The sequence below is a fragment of the Magallana gigas genome, chromosome 9 (genome assembly GCF_963853765.1).
Source record: "Magallana gigas chromosome 9, xbMagGiga1.1, whole genome shotgun sequence".
Taxonomy (NCBI): domain Eukaryota; kingdom Metazoa; phylum Mollusca; class Bivalvia; order Ostreida; family Ostreidae; genus Magallana; species Magallana gigas.
The window spans coordinates 16,345,244-16,355,820 of NC_088861.1; positions in this window are offsets into that span (position 1 = coordinate 16,345,244).

Consider the following 10,577-nt stretch of genomic DNA (forward strand, 5'->3'; position numbering starts at 1 on the left):
ACTACGTCAAAAAAAATATATGCGCGAATCCAGATAATGTTTCGAAGGGGGGGGGGGGGGGTCCGACGGCTATTTGAGTTTGCCAGGGGGTCCGAGGCATATTTTGGTAATCTTATAATGTAATTTAAAGAATTATTATTTTTTTTGGGGGGGGGGGGTATGGACCCCCGAACCCCTATAGATCCGCCCATGAAATAAGCTTAGCTAATGCATGATCTTGTTTTTGTATATGCCATGCAATATTATGTAGGAACAATCAATGTGAATGAGCAATTGGTGTGAATAATTGTTCAATAATTTTTATATCATTAATCTGTAATTTCATCATTAAAAACAGTGCTCTACTCAGTAGTTGTGCTGTCATTCAGCCTTTAAATAAACATACAACTTTGGCTGAATGAAAGATGATGGATGTTCGTATACGCCTGTGTTATACATGATCTCGTTGCAAGCAACGAGGAGGTCTTCCGTCCGATATTTAGAATATTGAATGACCTTACTCTTGATCTTCGTCAACAAAACGTGTTCTGGAAAAGAAGGAGGGATCTAAGAGTAATAAGTGAAAGACTATCTATCACTTTGATGTCCCTTATTTGAAGGATCAGCTCCTTTTCATTCATTTTAGTTAAAAGGTATTTTTGTGTACCGCTAATAAGTGTTAAGAAATTGGTTACCGTTTTTGAGATATCTGTAAAAAATAATTTTGATATCCGGTCCTAAAACTATTTTTAGGGTCCGGATAACAAACAATATAATGTTGTACATTGTAAAGCATATTATTTTGAGCATCTTTTGTTAAATACTGTTTTCCAGAATTTTCCACTATTTCGAGATATTGAGGATCAAAGTGTCATTTCTGGGGCCGACCTTGTAACTCCTCTTAGGGACCGCATAACAAAGAAATGATGGTTGCAGATTGTTTAGCTCAATATTTTGAGCATCTTTTGTTCAATAATGCTTTTCAAAATTTTCCTCCATTTTGAGATACCGGTATTGGGCATCAAAATTTTAGACTTCTGGCTCCTTTAAATCCCTAATTACGTAACATAGTAGTTAATGATTGCCATGTATTGGTAAATAACGTTAGAAGGAACATAATTGCCTCTAAAACGTATCAGAAAATATTTCACAGTAAAAGGTTATTATTAAAAGACTTTAGAGGCCCCTCAGCCCCTTATTTGAAGGGCCAGCCACTTTTTTATGATTTCAATCAATTCAAACACATTTTGTTCAACGAGTAATTACGAATTTTGCTCGATCTGTTCTCGAGATATCTCGAGAGAGTCGTTTTAGGGGCCGACTTTGTTACTCCCTTTAAGGACCGCATAACAAAGAAATTATTGTTGATATTTGTTAAGCTCAATATTTTGAGCATCTTTTGTTAAATATTGCTTTTCAAATTTTCCTTCATTTTAAGATATTGAGCATCAAAGTTTTTGGACTTCTGGCCCCTTAAAAACCTAATAACGTAACATAGGAGTAAATGATTGCCATTTATAGGTTAAAACGTTAGAATGAACATAATTGCTTCTATAAGGTATCAGAAAATATTTCACGGTAAAAAGTTATCATTAAAAGACTTTAGAGACCCCTCAGCCCCTTATTTGAAGGACCAGTCACTTTTTTATGATTTCAAATGAAAGCTCTTGTCAATACAAACACATTTTGTTCAACAAGTTTTTACAAATTGTGTACCGTTCTCAAGATATCTGGAGAGGGACGTTTTAGGGGCCGACCCTGTAACTCCTTTTAGGGACTGCATTACAAAGAAATTATGGTTGCAGATTGTTAAACTCAATATTTTGAGCATCTTTTGTTCAATATTGCTTATAAAAATGTTCCATCATTTCTAGATATTGAGCATCAATGTTTTGGACTTCTGGCCCCTTCAAATCTCTAATTACGTAACATTGAGTAAATGATTGCCACGTGTAGGTGAACAACGTTTGAATAAACGTAATTGCTTCTTTAACGTATCTAAATATTTCAAAGTAAAAAGTTATCATTAAAAGACTTTAGAGCCCCCTCAGCCCCTTATTTGAAGGGTCAGTCCTTTTTCTTGATGTCACATGAAACCTCTTGACGTTATAAAGATTTTTTGTTTGTACATGTTATAGCAAAATACTATCGAAGAAAGAGATATTGAAAGAAAAACCACGAAAAATCACGACGCTTTTTTAACTGTACTTTTCGAGCTTATTAATATCTGAAATTTTGAACTCAATATCTAAAATCGTGTAGGAGTTTACCCCTGGACAAGCCGACCCTCTGAAAATCGTTAAATTGTGAATAACTCAAAACTGAAAGTGCTGTCATCGGTAAAAAAAATTTCAATAAGGTTCAGATCATTATATATCAGACCTTAAAGTTTTGTGTAAATCGGTCGAGTAATTTTAGAGAAATCACGTACACAAAATTGGTTGGAAAAAAAAAATACAAATATTTAGATACGATCTCGTTACGAGTAACGAATAGATCTTCCGTTCAATTTTTAAACGATACGATTAAAATATTAATGAAATTTCAGAATTCCCCCCTCAACCCCTCCCTTTCAGATAATGTATACGATTGGCAATATCGTTTAAAATGCTTAACAAAGTGTTTTGCTTTTTTCACATACAGCACATTAAAGATTTAAAATTATAGACCTATAGAATCCTTAATTACGTCATCAATGGGCATTACAATGAGTTTTACAAACTAATATTGTTACGATCAACAACTTTGTTTCTATAATGCATTACAAAATCTTGAATCCTTTTAAGGTATGTGTAAAAGACTTTACGAGTATCTTGGCCTCCAACTTAAGGGACTAGTCCCTTTTTCTTGAGTTCATTCAAAAGGTCTTACAAATATTAACATTTTTTGTTCTTACACGTATCTAAAATTGTTGTTCGTTTCTGAGATACAAATGATTGAATATTTTAGAGGCCAGCCCTCTAAATCCTTAATGGAGACAGCGATTGGTATTCTGATTAGTAGAATCGATTAGAAGCATCAATGCAAACATTAATTCTTCTACATTGCCTAAAAAAATACATGTCTCCTTCTTGGGATATATTGCGTCAAAGTTTAAATACTTTGGCCCCTAAAAATCCTTAATTACATAATAAATGGGCTTGGCAATACTTTTTTTTCTCTCATAGATATTGCTACGATCAACAACTTTGCTTCTATAATGCATTACAAAATCATTATCATTTTCTAGTTATTTGTAATAGAGTTTACGATTGTCTTGGCCCCTAAAGAAAGGGACCAGTCCCTTTTTCTTGATTTTGTTGGAAAAAACTGTTGATTCTCTATCACTTTTATATATATGTTGTAAAAAATATCAATTGATAAAAAGATACAAATCAAAACGTATGAAAATTTTGAATGAAAATTTGTATCCAATTTTCGTGTTTAGGCGAGCACCAAGAAATGGCGCCACTGGTGTAAAGCAACATAATATTGCGCAACTTCAAACTATAGACTACCTATCCTAAAAATTTCGTATTAATATCTCTAATAGTTTCTGAGATCAGCTCTGCACAAAATAGGTCGTAAAAAATAGAAAATCGGCCGTAACTCCGTACCGGAAGTGACGATTTCAAAGTTAAATAAACATCTAGAATTATGACCACTGGCAATCATCTGTGGAAAAAATGGTTAAAATCGGCCGAATAGTTTTTGAGAAATTGCGTGCACAAAATTTGTGGAAAAAAATAATAAGAAGAAACAGTACGAAAACAGTCATGTTGTTACATGCACTTTGAAATATTTCGCACTTTAAAAAGAAATTCAAAGTGTGTTATTTTTGGAACCAGTTTAACGCGCTTTTCAAAAATAAATATTCATTGCAAAGTGCGATCGTGTGTGGCAAAGCCTCGTTATATCTGTCTTTGTAAATTGTGTATTAAGTATGTGCTTGATTGTGTTTCTCTTTGCATGGCACAGCATCTATATCTATAAATTAAGACATTTTTCCAATAAACTTAAAATGCCAGCACCAGAGTAACTGCTTACACGTTGGGTATTTCAATACATGTTATACGATGTCCATAAACTTAACCTGATACGTAATGATTGTAAAATTAAATAAACACCTACTTTTATTTTCGAAAAAAGCTCGATATAGCGAAAATAAGAGTAAGGCGCTGAACACGCTTTGGTGGATCCAAGTCAGTGGGAGTTAACAACAAAATATATAAATAAAATAAATTAAAATGATATCGCAAGTAGTGAATATATTTACTAGGGACTTACTAAGATTACATATAGAAGTTAAGATATGACAAATGTTGAAAAAATGAGATAAAGCAATACGTTTCTTGAATGCGCGATTTTAGCTTTGATAAATAGAACCTTGCAAAGCGCGACCTCTCGCGAGAGAATGGAATAGAATATTCCAGAACAGGGTAACCAAGAACGCGGTTTGACTATTTAACATCATGGTGAAGAGTGAAGGACGGGTTATTCATGGATCGCGGGCAGATAGCCATACCTTGGATAGGGCATAAATAAAATGGAACAAATTGATGCTATTTAAATTTTGATGAAAAGAATTTTCAAAATAGGGCGCCCTGGAATTTACATCACGGCGGAAAGTGTAAGGCAAGTTAACCATCGGGCAAATGCAAATAAAAATCCATACACTGGCATTTTTTAATTTCATACATTTTTATACCACGACAGATTGATAGATTTAATTTGTAAACAATGAGCAGATTGTATTCCAAATGTTAAAAAATAAATGACGTATGCATTTAACGGGTAAGTTAAACGGAGGGGGTGTTGGGTGTTGACTTGCCAATAAGTTGTTCATTTTTTTAATTTAAAAGAATAGGTTAATAAAGCAATTAAGAAAACAAATTCGGGTACTCGGGATATCATCTAGTTCTTTTGTTTTAAAGGGAAATTTAATAAGATTAATTTTGTATTTTGAGATTACCCATGTTACGTGACTTTGGTCATGCTATGTTTTGTGAACCCCGTTTTTTTAAGACAGTACCTACGAATGTTTCACGTTTGTTAGAGGAATTCAGCGTTGTTACTAATATATTTTCCAACGCCCGAAAATATTACTAACACGACATTAAGACGAAATTCTTTTTTGACGTGGTGCCTCAAGTGCATGTTAGACAAATTATTGAAAGATTTTTGACTTGCTTAGAGATAAGGGAGAATTCCAAGACAATATATGGCCGACAGGATAATTGTTTTAAATGAACTTTCACATATTCACAAATATTCACAAAATAAGTATTGCACATATACATAGATAAATGTATACGTAGTGTAAACATATACATTTATAGTATTTGTTTGTTAGATACATCCAATATTTTGATAAAAAGTATATGTACATATACATATTACTCCTCAGAAGAATTAAACTATAATTTGAACAAGTAGTGGTAAATAATATACGAGTCAATGGTCTTCTTTTAAGAAAAAAATGAAAAAAAAATTCAAAGATACAGAAAAAATAATATTAATAAGAGACAGGAAATTTAAGAAGAGAATCTAAATGGTGATGAATGCTCCAAACGTTGAAACATACCTTTCCAATAAGTATCAAACAAATAATAATTACAGTTTTTCAGAAGCAAAAGTTTTTCAATAAACAGTCTTCCGGTTATAGATTTCTTAATGATATTTACATTTAGCCTTGATGTTTTCATTTTACTTTGCATAATATATTACTTTGTTTTGTGAAAAGAATGATTAATTTTTCTAACCTATGAATATCTCTATTATCATATTTTGAAAAACTATTGCATAGAATTAGTTATCACAACATAACACTTGGGTCGATCCTCTTATACAACATTGAAAAGGGATTTCAAAGTAAACCTAAGGCACAAGATGTTGTCAAAGACCATCTAGTAATTCATTTTCAAGGGTTATTGGCTGGGAGAGACATTCAAAAATCTCGAACAGGAATTTCCGCAGAACAAAAGTAGATAAGGCGCGGGAATTGCTGACAATTGTTTCTAAACAGATTTTTTTAAATTTATTTTTTATGTTTTATGATCAACCTAAATTTGGGCATCAGCCGTCGAGTTTAATAAAACTCGCAGTTTGTAGTAATTTAAACAAAGCTTTGTGGAATATGTTTTGTATACTTACTGAGTGCTGCATTGAAAATGACAAAATTAATCAAAACAAACTTGTGACAAACATTATACAATTATTGCTGTGTTTAGGACAATACCATGATTTATCTACCTGAGAGGGACAATATTCACCGAGCATCAACTTTTCGGTCCGACTGGTTCTAACAACAAAATAAGAGAACGTAGCAGATATATATTGTACGTGTACTTAATAAATTTAAAAGTTGTTGAATTTTCCTTGTTGAGTCACGTCCAGGTTTCATATTAAATATAAAGAGATATTACTTAAAATGTCAACTAAATCTCTTTATCAGTAACAAAAAATTTGGATTTTCGGGACCGTTTGTTGGTCTTTGTAACCTTAAAACTATCAATTTTCATACGTACGTATTATCCGTGTCTGAAAATGTATGTATGCAAAACATGTGATAATACTGGTTTTCTGTCGAGTTTAGTTGGACGTAGAATTCGTATTATCCCGTTTTTAAGAAAAAAGGGAGGAATCGGTAAATTTATTTTTTTAGAAACTCTGAAATAAGATTCAGTCTTCATGCGATATCTTTCATTTCTAGTTACGATTTTCGCATTTCTTTGGTCTTCCGTAATTTAAAACGTTCTAGTACATCGGAAAGATAAATTTATATCATAATTGTTGACTGGGTATGCGACGTTAGGTGTACTTTGGATATAGACAGGCTGGTCCAAATGTGTACGTTTCGACGAATTTTCTCTCTTCCAGAAAAAATAAATTTTAAAAATCCCCTTATGATGAATATTGTATTTTCAGAATGGTTCCGAATTGTAATCTAGAGATGATACCATCGCCGTTTTCTTCCATCGTGGTAGTTGTTAAGGCAACTAAGATTGGGGACTTTAATGTTCCCTTATATTGAATTGTAAATTCAGTAGCAAGCTGATCTTTTAAACAATAAATCATCATTTTTTTTACAACGGTAACGGTTGATGTGTAGTTGTACATTGATTGAAAAAAAAGTTTTGGTATTTTTTACTTTTTGACCAAAGGGTATATAATTAAGGTCAAGATCTAGTAAAAGATTCCGAAGTGTCGTTTTGGAGCTAGAACCATTCTGACGTCATAATTGATTTGATGAATCTTTTCCCGTTTATTACGGCTTTAAAAGAATTAATAAGAAAATAAAACAAAATTTTGACATTCTATTTCGAATCACGGGAAAAGTAATCCTGGTACCTATATTCAATTTGATATCATTTTAAAGAGGAGGTCGAGAACTTGTTTAATGCCGTTTTTGGAGAGACTGAAGGCATTCTAGATATATTTCATTAATCAAAAATGGACAAAACTCCGAGCCTTTTTTCTTCATATTTCATAGACAATGGTTGTTTAAAACATGAATTTTTATTGCGTTTACCAAAAATTTAGCCTCGGTACACCCTATGAAAAAAAGATATTGTTATGAAGCATCATTACAAGAATTTACATCTTGAATTCCCTAGACCTGTAGGCTCCTCTCATTTACTAGACATTGACCTTAATTTATCATTATAACAATAACTTGATTAAAAGAGCGGAATAACATCAAAATGCCAGGGGTGGATCATCAGATCAAACGACCTTCTGGATAAAGTTACTGCTTCGATATCTTTAATTTTGATATTGATGCAATTATACATGTAACCAGAATACATGTAAACTAACAAAAAATAGAAGGTTTGAAGTATTGGGATATAAGTTAGCAAAAATAAGTAAACTAGACTCTTGTTGCGAAAGCAAAAAAAGGTCTTCCGGTTTGATATACATTAATTAATTTAACTGCAAGACATTGCTTCTCTCACATAGAAATAAATAATGGATATGATAATTATTGTGAATGAAATATCCAGACATTACTTACATGTAAAAAAACGAAAACAAAAAAGAAATAAATTTTTGAAGTACTTTCTATGACGACCGAAGTAACGCCGAACCAAACAAAACATGTTAAAAATTTGTACAATCATAAGTCATTTGTTCCTCAAAGTTTGGTTGTTCACCAAAATCTGTCAATCTGCTATCTCGTTGAAACAATATTTTTTGTCTCGAACCGGAAACAGACGAACAGAAGTGATTAATAAAAACAAAAGCTGGTATTTCTCGTACATTTGTCTAGCGTACATTATTTTTTATCAGGCTAGATGCAACACCCAAGAAAGTAAGTTAAACTTGTTAAAAACATGATTTGTTTGAACCCTTCCTGTGAGAACCGGAAGTGACGGTTGACAAAAAAAAAACCCGTTAAACACATCTTCAATCAAATGTCTATCATTCATGAAAGCTTCGTGTCTCAATCACTTAAAGTGACTAAAATCTCACGGGCATCAAATTTGTAAAAAGGAAAATTAGCTAGAGATATTTGAGATATCTCACCGGAAATGAAATTTATTTGCTTATTAAACATTGTATAGATGACATATCTAAAAACTTTTTATCCTGATATACTCATTTCATGTAAAAAAAAAATAAAATAAGAAATAAATAAAGTTCTTCCTTAGACGACGAATCAAACAAAATTGTGTTATCCCACAAAGTTTGATTGTTCAAGTCAGTATCGTTTTTGAGATCTTGAGGAGTCAAGGTTTTTTGTATCGGGGCAGGAAACAGACAAACGGAAGTGTTCAATAAAAATAAAAGTAGGTATTTACTAAACATTAGACAACAGGACTTTATTGCCTATCAATTTATCTAATATTGTCAAAAAAACCACAGTTAAACTCATAAACAACTTGATTAGTTTGAACACCTTTCCGTGTGGCCTGGAGGTACATGTAACGGTTGACAAAATGAAAACAATTAAACACATCTTCTATCAAATGTCTATCATCTTTGTAAGTTTTGTCTCTTGGTTACTTACAGTTTCTGAGATCTCACTGTTACAACATTTGTTCAAAAAAGACTGCCTCAGATATTTAAGATATCTCCGCGAAAGTAAAATGTTTTTGTTTATTTATCATCGGATGAATGACATATGTAAGCTTTCGATGACGACCGGAAGTTACGACAAACAAAACGAAATGGTTTACACACATCAATTATTATAGGTCTATCATCCCATAAAGTCTGGATGCTCACGTCTTTATCGTTTTTTAGATCTCGATGTCACTAGCTTTATGTCGCGGGAAAAGAAACGGACAACAGGAAATGAGATTTGTAAAAGGGAAAAAAAACGCCTAGCGATATTATCATTCTCTGTCAGTCCTGAAAATTTGAAGACAATCTATTCAGCCATCTCTGAGAAATGTGGTGGACAAAAATGGGAGGAATGGGGGGGGGGGGGTAATAAAAACTCAATACAATTACTAGAAGGTCTTCCGGAAAGGAAATACCTTAATAAATAAACAAGAAAGGTCATAAATACAACTTTAAACATAAAAAACATGACATTTTAATTTGTATTTATATACTTAAAACACAATCAGTAATTTATGTCCTTATGCAGTGTGTTTGCAATTTCATTAATCATCAAAACTTTAAAAACATGAATAATAAGGTGTAATATACATTTTGGGATTTTTAACTTAAATGTACTAGTACACATGAAAGGGAACGCGGAGATGATCTCTCTTGCTATATTTTACTTGCTTCCTCTTACAAGGATTTATTCCTAACACTTTATAAAATGTTTGAAACATTCAAATAAAATGAGGAGGAAGGAACAAATTGATCACATATGTTTTATATAAATGTCTAATATGAATTAAAACGTTTGTATGTCAGAAGTTTCCCGTTGGAAAAAATTATCATTGATACAATAAAATGCTTTTTTGAATCTGTCATAATTCACGTTGATTTAGATAAGTAGTTAATTTTAGGTATTATAGTCAAGTATCTATGATAAACAAATTAAGAGGCATTTTAGGTAAGCGAAACAAGGTCATAAGAGCTTTAGTTATGCATAAGTAAAATCTTGGTTACAGCGTCGTTTAAAACATTTCTTCAAACCGAGGAAGTGCACATGGTGAATACCGTCTCTATGAATGTGTTTATAGACATAAGACATATGCGGCAACATTATGGTCTGAATGATTATTTCCTATTGGGTTTCTTTATTTAAATACAAGAAGTGTATCGGATTGAAGGAGATCTGGAAAAAGTCGGCCACTGTGATTTGGGACTTTCATGTTCCCTTATGAATAATTGTAATTTCAATAGCAACCAGATCTCTTAAACAAGAGATGGTACCATTACCATTTTTTTACAAAGGCAGGGGTTGTGTAGTTGTACATATAAATGACCCTGAGACTTTCAGCCCTCAAATATGAATAATACAATTTAAATTGCGAACCACGTTCCAGAGATCCAATCACTTTTGAATTGCGGAAAACAAACTGCATCTCAAAAAGCATTAATGAGATACATTTTGAAAATTGGAAAGAAGGACGGATATTAGGTGACTATGATAGACGTAATATGAGGTACTTGTGATAAACACTTTTAGTAACTCTGTTAATGCCTTAATGTCA